This window comes from Camellia sinensis, chromosome 8, assembly GCF_055761805.1.
Source record: "Camellia sinensis isolate YWXY chromosome 8, ASM5576180v1, whole genome shotgun sequence".
Taxonomy (NCBI): Eukaryota; Viridiplantae; Streptophyta; class Magnoliopsida; order Ericales; family Theaceae; genus Camellia; species Camellia sinensis.
The window spans coordinates 57,828,374-57,844,537 of NC_138968.1; the positions used below are offsets into that span (position 1 = coordinate 57,828,374).

General features: G+C 46.9%; 1 pseudogene; it reads left to right on the forward strand.

Annotated features, from left to right (window-relative positions):
• The window catches only part of LOC114278015 (1-aminocyclopropane-1-carboxylate synthase-like), a 70,314-nt pseudogene that overhangs the window by 34,443 nt on the left and 19,707 nt on the right, over nucleotides 1-16,164 (forward strand).

Below are 16,164 nucleotides of genomic sequence, written 5' to 3' on the forward strand. Positions count from 1 at the left end.
CCTCGAAGGGGGGCAATGTTGTAATAAGTGTGCGTGTGTGTGATGTATGTCTTCTAGCCCCACGTCTTTCTCCCTTTTATTTATCAGCTTATGATGGTTAGATTAGGACATGTTTCAATTAGTATACTTATGCTCACATGTTTGCATTCATTCATCGGTCTTGCATGCACCGGGCTCGGCGCATCATACTAACTGCATTGTATTTCAATTCTGAGTTGAATACTTGTTAGTTGTAGCATTTCACATGCCATCTTTAGAATAGCCGAGCCTATTGTAGTTACATTCCGGCATGTGTTGCATTAGGCATTTCAGTATAGTTAGGATTCATGCATGATTTCTAATCAGCTTCTATTTTGGCTTGGAGTACTCAGTAAGTTTTATGTTTTAGCATCCTTGCATGCGTGTGAGTGACTGCCATGATAGCATGTTTGCCATGAGGCTATTTGCTTATGTGATATACCTGCTTGAGCCTGTGGGTGAAGGTTGGATTATCTGAATTGAAATAATGCATTGACTGTGAGTTTTAAGCCCACTAGATAGTGGCAAAATCATGTTTTCTAAACCCACCCGAGGGTGGTAAAATCTGCATTTTAAGCCTACTTGCGAGTAGCAAACCGCTTTCAAAAATAAACATGAAATGTTTTGTTCCAATTCAGGCGATCCGGTCTATACTTGTATGCTGTACGCATCACATAGTAAATCTATGCTAATAACCGGAATAAGAGCACATAATGTTTTCAAAACTCAATATCATGGTTAGTAGAGGCCGATCTTTGATCGGGCGAGCGGGGGTGCTCACGAAGTGACCTTCCCCAATCGTACCCAAGTTCCCGAGCCGAGGCAACTTTGGTGATGACGGACACGTGGCCTTAGGCAAACGAGTCAGGGTTTCCTAAATTCTCCAAAATAAAATATTTAGGAGGCGACTCTGTATCTGGCAAAGTAGTCCATGTTTGGCACTTCTTTCAAAAAAATCTGTTTTCAAAAAAACGATTTGCTGGATTTGGACTCTTTGATGATTCATCGGTCTTGCATTGCACTCTGCGAGATTAGAGACAGGACCGTGACATTTGAGTCCTAAACTGTGGTGAGCCCATATGAACAAAACGGGATTTCCCTCTCGGGACGTTTGGGGACGTCTACAGTTTCTGGTGACTCTGCTAGGGACTTAGAGAACTTGACTCGAACTCATGATATCTTGTTTTGACTACACTTATGTGTTTCTTTGCAGTGTATTTGTATTGGTGCGCCTAGGACACTGTGTTTGCCGTATGCTATTCCTGAACGGTTTGCCAAAGGCTCGCTTTGTGAAGCGTGCCATAAGGCTGACCGGTTGCGGGCTCTGCCACGACGGGAACACAAACCTCAGTTTTATCGGGGCACCCTTTTTGACCATTCGACCTAGTGCATATTCGGAATCCATAGTGACCATTCCAAGCTAGGACATGTTACTTACCCGATCATAGGTTGTTTGAAACCACTGTGTGCGTAGTGAAACCCTAGCTCTAGACAAAATAGGACAGGGAAACCCTACCCCAACATAGGGGTGTTTTGGCTCTCACTTGCTTGTTATGTGGTTTTAGAGTGCGTCTCTACAGGAATGCATGTATTAGTTTGCAAGTTTGGGCATCAGGCCTGCGGGCACCAGTTCAATATTTTAGGAATCAGTTATCTGCGGGTTTCAGATTCAGTTTTTTGGGGGCAGCGATTCAGGGATAATGATCAGTGTTTGAGAACAGTATTTTCAGCTTATCGACTGTGTGTTGTTATGCCCAACTGTGTGTTGTGTTTTTATTTAAAGCCGTTATGTTGTCCGTTTGTCTGGTTGTTTATTTCCTTATTATTGCTTTATTTATGTTTTTACTAGGTAGTTTAGCACAATTGCTTCAGACCAAGCAGATATTCCCCAAGCACTCTGAGCAAGAGGTCGCCGACTCAATCGATTTGAGGATCTGGTCGATGGACAACCAGTGTTCCACTCTCTACCCCTGGTTATCAGACGGACACTGAGAAAACACAGTGTATCTGAGCAGAGGTTGCCAGAGCAGTGGTCTACCCCATCAGTGGACAGTCGGGCTGAGGTCTCAATTGTTGCCATAGAGATAGATAGACCAGTCAGTCAAATGGATCAGTAGAACACGTCAGGGATAGAGGCAATGATGCGTCAACTCCAAGAAAGTATGAAACTTATGAAGCAGGACACCGTCCCCCAAGCGGAATTTGCCAAGCAGCCGGCTGAAATCATGGCCCAGCAGGCCGAGCTCATCACCAGGTTGCAACAGCAAAACGGAGCATCTGCTTTGCATCAAGCTCCTGCACCACCAGGGGTTCAAACACCCAGGGAAACACCCAATGTCCAGGAAGGTACAGACATTCCGGTAGGGCTGGCTCCGCCCCTAATTTTTCCCCAGCTATCCAAAACACCTACCAATCTACCGAACTCTCCCTTCGAGTTCGAGGTCGACCCTACAGCATTGAAACTGAGCAAGCTTGAGAAGTTGTTCAAGAAATCCCAAGGGGTGAAGTCTATCTCGGACATTGAGGATGGGTATACCGACGTGGCTGTGACGCTGCCAGATAGGTTCAAAATGCCACAAATCGACCGCTTTGATGGATCTGGGGATCCCATGGTGCATCTCCGGTTGTTCTTAGATATACTACGGCCGATGGGCCTCACCAAACCGCAGAAACTTTCATTATTCGGCCGGACCCTGTTGGGTGTGGCCGCTATCTGGTACGTAAAATTAGAAGATGATGTCAAGAGAAATAGGGATGAGATGGCCGAGGTGTTCATTGCACAGTACTCTTATAACACACAAATCGAGATTACAACCCGTGATCTTGAGACGACAAGGCAGGAGCCTAAGGAGAGCTTTTCAGAGTTCGTAGCCCGGTGGAGGGCGAAGGCCTGAATGATGACCTTAAGTCCTACTGATAAAGATCAAATCCAGATGATTGTGCGCAATCTCCAGCCTAAGTTGATGCAGAAAATGATCGTGCTCCCTTTCCCTACCTTTTCAGATTTGCATGAGATGGGAGTACAGATTGAGGATGCCTTGAAACAGGGCTTGATTGATAGTGACAGAGAGCAACCCAGAAGAACTTTCAACCGCAACAGCAATACAGGGACCAGCAATGCCGCAAATGCTAGAGCTTTAGAAGTAAGCATGGTCACCACCATTTCCCCTCCAAGACCCATGGCAGGTACACCTTTCTCCGGCGCCTCCGGAAGCAACACACAAACCACCAAATACCAACCTCGAGGCCAGAGAACCTTCACCCCATTATATATGCCCCTGTCCAAGGCTCTAGGGGTATTAATCAGGAAAGGGCACTTAAAGCCCCTGGAGTCGAGGCCATTGCCAAATCCACTCCCACCCTCTCATAACCCGGCAAAATATTGCACATATCACCAACAACACGGTCATAACACCGACCAATGTTTTAGATTGCGTCACGAGATTCAGGATCTCGTTGACAACAGGGTGATTGTGCCTCTAGAGAAACCCAACGTCACAACTAACCCTCTCCCACCGCACAACCAAGCTCCACCTCCCAAACGCATCAACTTTATCCAGACTAGGGTCGTATCTTACGATCCTAGCATATATATTATCCCGTCCCACCTACCCAAGCCGAAGGTGCTCCTTCCTAACAGCACTGACTTGTGCATATTGGACATCTCCAGTACCCATCCCGAACCAATGGTGGTGACTGTCAAAGACAGAACAGGGGAGATTTTAAGGGAGCATGGGATTGTTGAGTCAGAATTTGAGGAATCTAGGAGTTTTGCTGAGGAGGTATACAGTCCGAGTGACTATATTCTATCAGTGGGCTAGGTTGGGCCAAATGTGGAGTTGCCGGCAGGGGCAGAGCTTTGTGTAATACAAGGGGATGAATTTGGTTAGAGGATAGATGACTTGGCAGCTATGGAAGAGGACTTTGCTAACCTCCAATTTTTCAATGAACAAGATCCAGAGGGCATGGCAGTCAACTGGTCAGATTTTGAGGAGTCAGCAGAGGTCATCGGGTGGCTTGATGACCTACTAGATGTTGTCGACGAAACTCAGTTGGAACGGGGCCCGGTAGGGGCAAGAACATCAGTTGTGGCCGAAAGGGTCGAAAATCAGAATGCATCGCCGGAGAGCACCAGTGCTAAGAATTTCGCTCAGGATCTGGGCATTTTGAATACAGGAATTATTGAACAGCCAGCTGTACTGACGCAGTTGGAACAAGAAAGATTTGGGGATTCTGAGAGAATCAGGAAAGCTAAAGCCCCTAAGGGGACTGAAAGTGCTGTATGCACGAGGATAGAGAATGTTGCGTGCATGTGGACGGAAAGTACTGCGAGTACAATTGTACCGGGGCCGGACAGGTGTCTGTCGGCTGCTGACGGAATGTGGTGGGAAGATGATGATCTATGTCTTGCCCACACAGATGAGGATTGGGGGAGCAACCAGCTAGACGATACCTGGTACATTGGTGAAGTCGACCATATGACTAGAAGCGGGCGGTACTTCAAGCCCCCACACCTAGATCAGCCAGAGGCGTCTGGGAAGGATAAGGAGGCTGAGAAATAGAAAGAGAAGCAACTCGAAGAAGTGGCTATACTGATGCAGTTGAAAAAGATACAGGCAGACATCTCCATCTGGGGACTGCTTATGGCATCGCGAGTGCATCGACAAGCTGTCTTATCGGCCATGGACAAGGCCAAGCTCTCAATAGACACCACGCCCGAACAGCTGGTGGGCTTAGTTTTTCCGGGAGGGGCTACCCCGATGTTGACTTTCTCCAACAAAGAATTGCCACCTGAGGGTGCGAACCATAACAAGCCACTCTACATCTCTGTGGAGTGCAGAAACAAATGGATACCCGTAGTGCTTGTCGACACAGGGTCCGCCATCAATGTGTGCCCGGCAAGGACTACATATGCAATCGGTTTAAAGACCGCGGACTTTGTGCCGACAGCCCAGGTGATTTAGGCATATGAAAGCACAAGCAGAGAAGTAATGGGGACAGTGAAAATTCAGACCAAGGTTGGGCCGGGACAACATGAGGTAGACTTTCACGTCTGAGAAGTTCCTGCGACCTTCAATCTACTTTTGGCGTGGTTGCACCAAGTAAAGGCAGTTTCGTCCACCTTGCATCAGATGGTGAAATACCCCCATCGGAAGGGAGTAGCCATCGTTTTTGGAAATTTGTCGATCCATCCATCGCCAGAAGTATCTACGCCAGTTTAGAAATTGAGCTCGGTATGGAGGATGTGTTCATGTCGGGTTTTACCCTGGCTGAGGCCCGGGTCGTGCAGAACATTTTGGCTATTAATGAGGGGGTGTATGTCAGTGCTCAATCATTATAACTCTTGAACAAGCTTAAACACATTCCCGGGATGGGATTAGGAAAGAGCGGCCGGAAGGGCGTTGCAGCGTTGGCCGAAGTGCCACACAACTCACATACCATTGGTTTGGGTTATCTGCCCACCAAAGAGGATTGGGTGAGAAAAGGTAAGGAGATGGCTGGGAGAGCCAGAGCAAAGAAAGCAGGGAAGCCATATGAGTTAATGCACCGACCCATCCAGGGTACCCTAAACGGACGCTTTGTCCGGGCGGGGGAGGACTTTCCATTTTGCGGCTTTCGGAACCATGGTTGAACGCGGAAAGGAAGCGTGTGCCGGGGTTTGAGATCTTCTTTGATCTGTAGTTATCCAGGGATGATGTTGCCGAAGAGCAGACAGACCCATTAGCTAAGGCTGAGCAGAGCATGAAAGTGGAGTCTGAGGACGCCAAAAGTGAAATGGTGGTAGCGTTGGCGTGTCTACTTTTAGATCCTCTGATTGAATAGAAGTGCTTGGGGGATAACTTCTCGGTATGCATGATCGAGAATGAAATGGTTGCTGGCCTACCAGCAAACATTTTGGATGCATCTATCGCACCCTCTCTCATTTGGCAATATGAAGAGGGGTTTTTGTCAAGCAGCATCGGGTCAGGTAGTGAGCCGGAATTTGATTCCACCGAGTCTGTTGAGTTGGAATCAGGTTCCAGCTCGACTGAGTCTGAGTCCGGTATTCCAGGGGGTGATAACCCGAATACCACAGTCCTGTCCAGGTCGTCTTTTTCTTTCTCTTTTGAGTCTGTTGTAACCGAAGAATCGGACGATTTGGATGTGCTTAATGAGAATGATGTGGCTGTGATTTCTGAGTACTTTTCTATGCCCTTGATTTATTACATTAACTCAGACTTTCAAAATTTTGATGAAAACGATGAGGAAGAAATTCCACTAGTTTTGCAACGCTTAATTGAACAAGAGCAGGAAAGATTTGTTAAACCCTTAATGGATGAAATCACTACTGTGACTATTGGTACTGAGGAGGACCCGCGGCTGGTCCAGATCGGGTCCATGTTGTCTTCGGAGGAACGCGAGCGCTTAGTCGCTTTATTAAAAGATTTCAAAGATGTTTTCGTGTGGTCCTACGAAGACATGCCTAGAATCGATCCTGAGATTGTACAGCACCAGATCCCTCTTGACCCCGATGCCCGACCCGTTAAACAAAAACTCAGAAGGATCCGCCTGGACTAGGCTCTCAAGATTAAGGAAGAGGTCACCAAGCAAATTGACGCAGGTTTCCTGCTGGTATCCAAATACCCAACTTGGTTGGCCAACATCGTTCTGGTGCCGAAGAAGGATGGTAGGATCCAGGTATGCGTGGATTTCAGGGACTTGAATAGAGCTAGTCCGAAGGACGAATTCCCTTTGCCGCATATCGATGAGTTAGTGGACTTCACAGCGGGGCATGCTTTGCTTTCGTTCATGGATGGTTTCTCAAGCTATAATCAGATTGTAATGGCACCCGAGGACAGGGAGAAGACTACTTTCACCATCCCGTGGGGGACCTACTGCTACAAAGTGATGCCATTTGGGTTGAAGAATGCTGGAGCTACATATCAACGGGCCACGACCACAATATTGCATGACATGATCCACAAAGAGGTTGAGGTGTATGTGGACGACATGATTGTCAAGTCCAAAGAAAAAGAGGGCCACTACACCGCCTTGCAAAAATTCTTTCAAAGGATTAGAGAATTTCGGTTGCGGCTGAATCCTCAGAAGTGTACGTTTGGTGTTACGGCAAGGAAAATACTGGGGTTTCTGATTACACAGAGAGGTATCGAAGTCGACCCTTCCAAAATCAAGGCCATCCTAGAAATGCCACCACCAAGGACTAAAAAGGCGGTGCGAGGCTTTCTGGGTAAAGTGCAATTCAAAAGACGGTTTATCTCAAAATTAACCTTGACTTGTGAACCACTTTTTGGCCTCCTGAAGAAAGGAAAGAAGTTCTAATGGGACGGCCGATGCCAAGCTGCTTTTGAACAAATCAAGGAATACTTACAGAACCCACCTGTGTTGTTACCACCTGAGCCGGGGAAGCCTTTGATTTTGTATCTTTCAATGACTGAGACCACAATGGGCTGCATGCTCGCGCAAGAGTCTGAGGACAAGGTGGAGAGAGCCATCTACTATCTGAGGAAGAAGATGCTAGAGTATGAGACTCGCTACACACCGTTGGAAAAGGCTTGCTTAGCTTTCATATTGGCTACCAGGAAGCTGCAGTACTACCTGTTAGCTCACTCCATAACGTTGGTTTCACGACTAGATCCCATCAAATATCTCTTCGAGAAATCGGCACTTACGGGTAGGCTAGCTCGTTGGTTGCTGTTGCTTTTGGAATTCGATCTGAAATATGTAACGCGCAAGTCAGTCAAGGGAAGAGCAGTAGCAGAGTTCTTAGCCGATCATCCAGTTGAAGGAGGTGAAACAGTTGAGTACTTATTCCCAGATGAGGCCATTTTGCATATCGAAGATGAAACTTGGACGATGTACTTTGGCGGAGCGTCAAACCAATATGGGTATGGGATAGGAGTGTTGCTGATAGCACCCGGCAATTGCCGTATCCCTCTAGCATTCAAACTCCGGTTCAAAGTCTCGAACAACGAAACAGAATATGAGGCATGCATTGCCGGTCTAGAAGCGGCCCTGGAACTAGGGGCAAGACAGTTGGATGTCATTGGGGACTCGAATCTTGTTGTATCCCAAGCTAAGGGGGATTGGAAGGTCAAAGAAGAAAAGATGATAATGTACCACCAGATCTTGGACCTGCTGATTCCTCATTTTGAGAAGCTAAACTTCACTCATCTACTAAGAGAAAACAACAGGTTCGCAGATTCACTAGCAACTCTATCTTCCATGATAGGCATCCCGTTTAGAGTCCGGATGCATCCAGTTATTATCAACCAGAAATTTGTGCCGGCTTATGAGTCGATTGCTGCTATAGATGAGGTTCAAGATGAGAACCCCTGGTATTATGATATTTGGAATTTCCTGGAGAAGGAAGCATATCCACCAGGGGTAAATGCCAAGGATAAAAGGGCAATCAGAAGAATGGCCGTTCAGTTCATCATCCGCGGAGGTAAATTGTATAAGAGAGGTCATCTGGGAATGTATAAGTTGTGCGTTGAAACTGAAGAATCAAAACGCCTGATGGAGGCCATCTATGGAGGGGAATGCGGTGCGCATATGAACGGGGTAATGCTAGCGTGAAAGATCCTCAGACAAGGTTATTATTGGTCCACCATGGAGGAGGATTGTATCAGCTTTGTATGGCGATGCCACAAGTGTCAGATCCATGCAAACCGCATGAACATTCCGCCGTCGAAGCTGTACAATATGACGTCACCATGGCCATTTTCAGTTTGGGGAATCGATGTGATCGGGGTTGTCACTCCAAAGGGGTCGAATGGGCATGAGTTCATCCTAGTCGTGATAGATTATTTCACGAAGTGGGTTGAGGCCCAATCTTATGCGGTGTTAAAGGCGTCGCACGTGGCAAAGTTTATCAGAAACAACATCATCTGCCGTTATGGGGTCCCAAACGAGGTCATTTCAGATAATGGTTCCCACTTCAAGAAGGAAGTGATTGACTTGTTGGAGAAATACAACGTGGCTTTTCATAAGTCATCCACATACCGGCCGCAAACCAATGGAGCGGTTGAGGCCGCAAAGAAGAACATCAAGCACATACTGTAGAAGATGGTGGAAACCTACCGGGATTGGCAAGATAAGCTGCCATTTGCTCTGTGGGGTTATCGGATGTCAACTCGAACTTCTATTGGGGCCACTTCGTATTCATTAGTTTATGGGATGGAGGCCGTTCTGCCTATCGAGATTGAGGTTCCGTCTTTATGAGTGTTGGCTGAGTGTCAAATAGCTGAAGCATATTGGCAGCAGAGCAAATTTGAAGAACTCATGCTCTTTGATGAGAGAAGACTGAAAGCACTGTACCATGTTCAAGGTTATCAGCGCAGAATTGCCAGGGCTTTCAATAAGAAAGTTAAGTCCATGAATCTAAAGGAAGGAGATTTGGTACTCAAGGATAACAAAGCTCCCATTCACGACCCTAGGGGCAAGTTCAGACACAATTGGACTGGTCCCTACATCATCAAGTCAATCTGGTTAGGTGGAGCTGTGGTTTTGATGGACCTATATGGCCTAGAGTTCTCCCAACCGATCAATATGGAAAAGCTGAAGAAATATTACCCCTGAGAGGCTCGCTAGGCCGAAAACCCGAGGGGGTGACCTAGGCAAAAGTCAAAGCACAAAAAAATTTGAAATTATAAAAACTGAGCTCGCAAGGTTGAAAACCCGCAAAGGGCGGCCTTGGCAAAAGTTAGAGCGTAAAAGGAGAGTGAAAATACTCGAGTGAACCAGAGCCTGAACTACGTAAGGCTTGATTCCCATCTTTGGAATACGTAGGCAACTTCATCCTGAAGTTCGGCCGTAAACGTTTCCCCAACAACTTTGTCCATTTGATCATCTAGGCCATCTTTGTCTATTCAGCATTCGAGAGTTCGGTTATGATCTCCGATGCAGTGCTTTTCAGACTAGGGGCAACTTTCCATTGCTGTGCAGTGCTGCGGTACTATTCAGACTAGGGGCAACTTTCCAGTTGCTAGGATCCGAGGTTGTGCATCTCAGCGACAGATTTCAGGCGCGTCTAGTTTTGATCCATATCGAAAATGGTTTTGAAAAGTTTTAATAAAAGTTGACTCTGTTCAAAATTAATCTTTTTACAACTTAGACCATTTTTGGACCAAAGCGGAAAATTTTCCATACCCATAACCTTCAATTTCATTGATTTCAATACAGAGTTCTCCTCTTCTAGCATACCAATTGAAGTTGCTTTTTATTACATTCATAAAGAAAACTTGAAAGTACTAACAAAGCAATAAATCCGGGGCATAGATAAGTCAGGTGTTCATGCGCCCCCTCCCAGAGCTGGTTGAAGCCTCTGATGCCAAAGGGGGCCCTTCCTGTGCCTCTTCATTGAACTAATTCAAGCACTCATCAGACAAAGTGCAACTGAAAGTGGGAGCGGGGGCCAGTAGCTCTCTAGTCCTCCATGTTGTGGCATACCAGGCAAGCTGTGCGCCTCGGACTGGGAATGCGGCCGGGTACTCTATCCCTTCTGGCAGGCAAGTCTGATCAAGGCTGAATTGGCGCCGAAACCGGAACGAAAAATAGAAGACACAGTGTGTCATGCCAATCAATTGAATCCCAGGTTGACGGGTCATGTTGTAACTCATTGCCGGCAGGTTGAGCCAAGGGCAGCGCCAAGCGATGCGGTTTGTAGACAAATTGCACATCCAGTTGTACCACCACCCCTCATCCAGAGCATCGACCAGGCGTTGTCGAAAAATGTAGCCGCGAGCTGAGTATGCTGGGCAAGACTCGACAATTTGTAACTTGTCCATCAACCACACCTGGGGAGGGATGAAAAATGAGAGAATAAAGAATAGAGTGATGTACGATGAGAGAAAAGTAAGAAAATGATTTTGTGAGAAAAACTGAGCCTGAGGGCCGAGTGATGTGAGCTATACATATGTGAGAATGGGTGGGAAACATTACCTGCAATAGTAGTGGGCACCCCGTAAGCCTAGCCGTCTCCCGCCGATGAAAAGCGTCTAAGCCCATCAATGTCTCAGCCAATGTCATGGCAATGCAGCTCTTGCCCTCCTTCAAACCTTGGGTAACCTCGATCAACCGGACACTGAATCCACCAGAGCCCGGGGCAAGCAAGAAATGAGATAGCAAGCATAGGCAAAGCGCGTGTCGCCGATAGTCCTGCCAATGATGGTCGCCGTAGTCACCAGCATCAGAAAACCAACAAACCAAGCTTGGGATGTCCAGCTCCCAGTCGTGAATCAATGATCGAGTGTCATGCAAAGTGAGGCCGCACATTCGTCATAGGGCTTGGACATGGCCAAATTGGAGTTGAGGCAAGATTTCCTCATTGCGCTCGGATTCCATCAAAGCTTGAAAATCTTCGAAGGTCGGACACATCTCTTGCTTGCCGAAGCTAAAGACATGTGTTACCGGGTTCCAAAACCTTGCCGCAGTATAGAGGAAAGGAAGATGCAGCGGAGTACGGCCCAACGTGAATAGTGCATTCAAGCCGAAGCCCCGGAAGTTCAACTTTTCTGAGCCATCCAGAGAGGCAATCGAAGCTGTGAGATTTTGGATGAGGAACGCCTCCATTTTGATGCAAAACTGAGATAAAATGAATGAACCACGAAGCTGGGACTTTTATAGAGGATAAGGCACTATTCGGGGGACACGTGTCAAGAATCTGGTGGTTGCTAAGCCAGGTGGTCGGCCGACCACCTTTTCTGGTAGGCCGACCTTGGTCTCCAATAAAAAAAGCTGGTCGGCCAGCTTCCTTAGGTGGTCGGCCATGAAGGAAAGTGGGGCTTTGGTCTTGTCCTACCCTCTAGAAGAAAGTTCCTAGCATTTCCATGCATCGGGAGTGTTGAAGGTGTGAGTTTTCCTCTGTTTCGGATGTGTTCCGTCACTCTGATCGTCCGAAATGCATTTTGTTTATCAAGTTGTTGTTGAGTTTTTCTTATCGAGTTGTTGTTTTGCTTCTCGAGTTGTTTTGTTTATCAAGTCTTGTTTATCGAGTCATCGAGTTTCGTGTATTGAGTTGCTACTCTTTGTTTAATCAACATTGATGTGTCTTGTTTATCGAGTTATAAACTTGCTAAGGTTTTGTTGTTTCTTAGTAAGTTAAGTTGTTTAGTTTGTTGTGTCGGTTCACTACCTGACTTGGCAATTTTCAGTGCACAATTCCATTCAATCTCATTTTCGTGCAAAATAATGCGATGCAATGCTAAGAACATAAAATGCAACACGTTTTCAAAAAGTTGTTTCATTCCATCATGCTTCTTTTGTTACAACATTTTACAACAAGGGTACAAGTTTTACAGAAAATAAAATGGCCTAATAATGTACAATGTGCTACAACTACAAGTAAAAAAAGGCAAATAAAGTAGGGAACAACTGCATCAATGCTATCAAGCACAGGAATAAGAGGCCCTCTTCGTCCTCTTCTGCGGAACAGCCTTTGCACCATCATCATCATCGGAATCGGAGTCGCCCCCCTCGGCATCATCTCCACTACCGGAACCGGAACCAGAGTCATCCTCTCTGCCAGCGGATGTCTCTGACTGGGGATGTGCAGGCTCCTCCTCCTCGTTGGACTCCTCCTCTACGACAGGTGCTCTGCGTCTGCCTCGGCCGCGAGTCGAACCCCCTCTTCCAGCTCTCCGAGAAGGCCTGGATGGCCCGGCCTGTGGCCCAATATGTAGCGGAGGCATCTGAAAAGAAAGAACGCAATTTGAATACATCAGCCAAAGTATGTATATCAGATGCAGATGTAAGAAAACTATATAGAGTGGGTGTATGTAGATACAGTACATGAGTGTGGTGTGTGTCAGATGTGCTCTACACATACAGTCAATCAATGCAGTGAAATATTCAAGTTCAGCATGTCATCAGAAATATGATAAATGCAAGAAAACTAAAGAGTACCGGGACACCGACAATAGACAACTGCGTCTTTCTCCGCAGGGTCCATGCTCTCGAGTGAGGCTACTAACCCGAGTAACCCCTCCGTATACTCCCTGGTAGGTTGCAAATACAAGCTCAAGTCATCAATGAGTAAATGAATGCCTAAGTATCTGAGTGGTAAATGAAAAGCAGTGGAACATACTGGTGGTGAGTCAGGATCACTAACGTATCGATGATCGGGCATAGGGGGCTCTATCGAAATTGGGTAGAAAGTCCCGTATCGCCATCCTGTCAACTCAGTCGGGATATCTGGCCACCCGGCGTGATGATAAGTCGGGGGAATCGGGGGGACCAGTCCAGCCCCATCTCTCGATGTGCCGGCCCTGCTGGTCGAAGGAATATCTGCAGCCCGGGCCCGGCTCGATGATGGCATGCCAGCAGACCTCCTCGTGGGAGTACAGACACCTGTCAATGGAGGCATCAACTATGTATGACGGTAAGTCACGTACTCCCCCTCCTCCAGATGTAGAAGTACGTCGGTACCCAACATGGCGCTATCGACATCCTGGGGAGTGAGCCCCACCGTAGACCGCATATCGTCCGGAGGTGCTGCGGGGACACTCTACTCGGGGAAGCCCATAGTCTGGCGCATGAAGCGGTCCCCTAGAAACCAGGCCCTACCAACGGGCCCCTCAAATAGGATCCTGTACCGAGAAGCGGCCCATCCCCCAGCAAGCTGAAATCGGGTATCTCCACCCAAGGGTGCCCAGGGCTGCCATGTGATCTGCAGATAACCAATGCATAAGTCGATTAGAAATCGTAAATGTGCAAAGATGAATCAAAGATGAAAACATGGAGAACTGAGAGTTTTGAATTACCTCTGTCGGCCGCACTGTATCAAAAAACTGCCGTAGGTAGGGGAGAGACTCCTGAGCTCTCGGTCGGTACTGGCCCTCGAATACAAGCGAGTAAGGGATCGTGAGAGGCACCTCCACCTCAAGCTCTGGGGCTAGCGTCGGAAAGTACACAAAAATCCATAGTTGTGGAAAATAGGGCAATAGCCATCAGAATACAGAATGTTGAGTGCAGAATGTGAATACAGAATGTATAGAGAATGCAGAATGCCGAGAGCAGAATGCAAAGTATAGAATGTAAAGTGTGCCGTGTGTGCAATGTACAAATAATGAAAAGCAGAAATGTAAATCAAGAGGGCAGAAAGTACCTCCCAGGCTCTCCAATAGCCGCCGACTATGTTCCCCTGTCCGCGGGAGGTCGCACTCATGTAGCAATAGAGGGTAGCCAAGCCGGTGCCACCCCAGTCATAGTGGCTGACCCGTGATAAGTCTACCAGAGCACTCAGCAGATAGAGCCCAACGGTGTTCCCCCTATCGGAGAACAGAATGGTCCCGAGGAGGAACATCAAAAACCCTCGAGTGTACTGCGCTATCTCCTCGGGAGTCTCGGGCTCAGTCCTCCTGAAATGCATGGAAAACCAAGTGTACCAGACCCTGCCCGATGATCTATCAACCAGTGGGCGAGCTCCCAACAGATAAATCCAGGCAGCCTCCTACTCGTCCATGTCCTCGTCATAAGGGATCGACCAGCCTCCCACGTCAAGGCCTGTCAGCATAGCAAAGTCGAACGGGGTCATAGTGTAGACGTCCCCGAACGCCCCGGGAGGGTTAAGTCCCGTTCTGTTCATTTGGGGTCACTACAGCTCGGACTCTTAAATGTCACGGTTCCTAATCTGAAACAAAGAGTCCAAATCCGGCAAATCGTTTTGAGAAAATTGATTTTTGAAAGAAGTGCCAAACATGGACTGCTTTGCCAGATACAGAGTCGCCACCTAAATATTTTATTTTGGGAAATTTAGGAAACCCTGACTCGGTGCCAAAAGGCCACGTGTCCGTCATCACCAAAGTTGCCTCGGCTCGGGAACTTGGGTACGATTGGGGAAGGTCACTTCGTGAGCACCCCCGCTCGCCCGGTCATAGACCGGCCTCTACTAACCATGATATCAATTTTTGAAGACATTGTGAGTTCTTATTCTGGTTATTAGCCTAGGTTACTATGTGATGCGCGCAGCATACAAGTATAGACCGGGTCGCCTGAATTGGAACGAAACATTTCATGTTTGTTTTTGAAAACGGTTTGCTACCCGCAGGTAGGCTTGAAACATTTGATGATTTATTCCAATTCAGATAACCCAACCTTCACCCACAGGCATTCAGGCAGTTATATCAGATAAGCACATAGCCTCATGGTAAGCATGCTATTCATGGCAGTCACTCACACGCATGCAAGGATGCTAAAGCATAAAACTTACCGAGTACTCCAAGCCAAAATAGAAACTTCATTAGAAATCATGCATGATCCTAACTATACAGAAATGCCTAATGCAACACATGCAGAATGCAACTATAGCAGGCTCGGCTATTCTAAGATGGCATATGGAATGCTACAACTATCATGTATTCAATTTGGAATTGAAAGTATAATGCAGTTAGTATGATGCTCCGAGCTCGGTGCATGCAAAACAGATGAATGATGCAAACATGCTGTCATACTGTATGCTAATTTAAATATGCCCTAATCTAACCATCCTGAGCGGATAAATAAAAGGGAGAAAGACGTGAGGTTGGAAGACATACATCACACTTACGCACACTTATTACAGTTGTGCCCTCGCTCGGAGGGTCCGAATAAATAATACAGTCCAAATATTACAGTCCCGAATAAAAGAATATTACAGTCCAAAATATTACAAAATCCTAATTAATTAATGAATTAACTAAGAAAGCAAATAAAGCTGGCGTGCAAGCCAGGGAATGCCTTGCTTCTGATGGATGATGCATGTCCGGGTTGTCTTGCGCGGAAATCCACCGGAATGCCCCAATTAGCCTCTGTTTACATCTGTTCTTGAAATGCGTGCCAAGCCCCAAAAAGTTGTTGATTCTTCGTTTTGCTGCAACAGAGAGCAGGAAAGGGGCATAGCAATGTATTTGCACAGATATATGCATGTCTCGATCCTCGTGCCACCAATCACGCATACCGAGGCATGATAGCCGAGGAGTCGAAATGCACAACTCAATATAGGATGAATGCACATGAAACTAAAGCTAAAACCTAACTCCATCATGGATAATTCGGAGTGTCGGTGACTGAGAAATTGAGACACATTCCGTCACTCGGAGTACGAAATGTACCTCGTTTCCCGTGCCCGGGCTAACTCTTATTCCGAACACGATGCAATATGCATGATAT